The sequence below is a fragment of the Octodon degus genome, unplaced genomic scaffold (assembly GCF_000260255.1).
Source record: "Octodon degus isolate 3935 unplaced genomic scaffold, OctDeg1.0 scaffold00023, whole genome shotgun sequence".
Lineage (NCBI taxonomy): Eukaryota > Metazoa > Chordata > Mammalia > Rodentia > Octodontidae > Octodon > Octodon degus.
Genome location: NW_004524599.1, coordinates 11804025 through 11804357, shown reverse-complemented (window position 1 = coordinate 11804357; position 333 = coordinate 11804025).

Below are 333 nucleotides of genomic sequence, written 5' to 3'. Positions count from 1 at the left end.
TGCACGGTGTAGTGACCGCTTTGTGCGTTACCTCAAGTGCCCTTGGTGTTGTGCCCAAAACATAATGTGATCCTGGAACCTTTCAGTGTCGGTCAGAAGTCCAAGGTACTGGAAATACACCCCCACCTCCCCCATACCAGAAGGCATCGGAACCCGGGACTACTTCCCCAGCCCTGTGTTATTTTATCTTGACGTGGATCTTGTTAAGTTGCTCCTGCTGACCTCAAACTGGCAGTTTCCTGCCTTAGCCTCCCTAAGAGTTAGGATTACAGGTGTGCAGTTGTGTACTTGCACATAGTGTTTATTTGGGGATGGAATTAGGGCTTCTGCTTG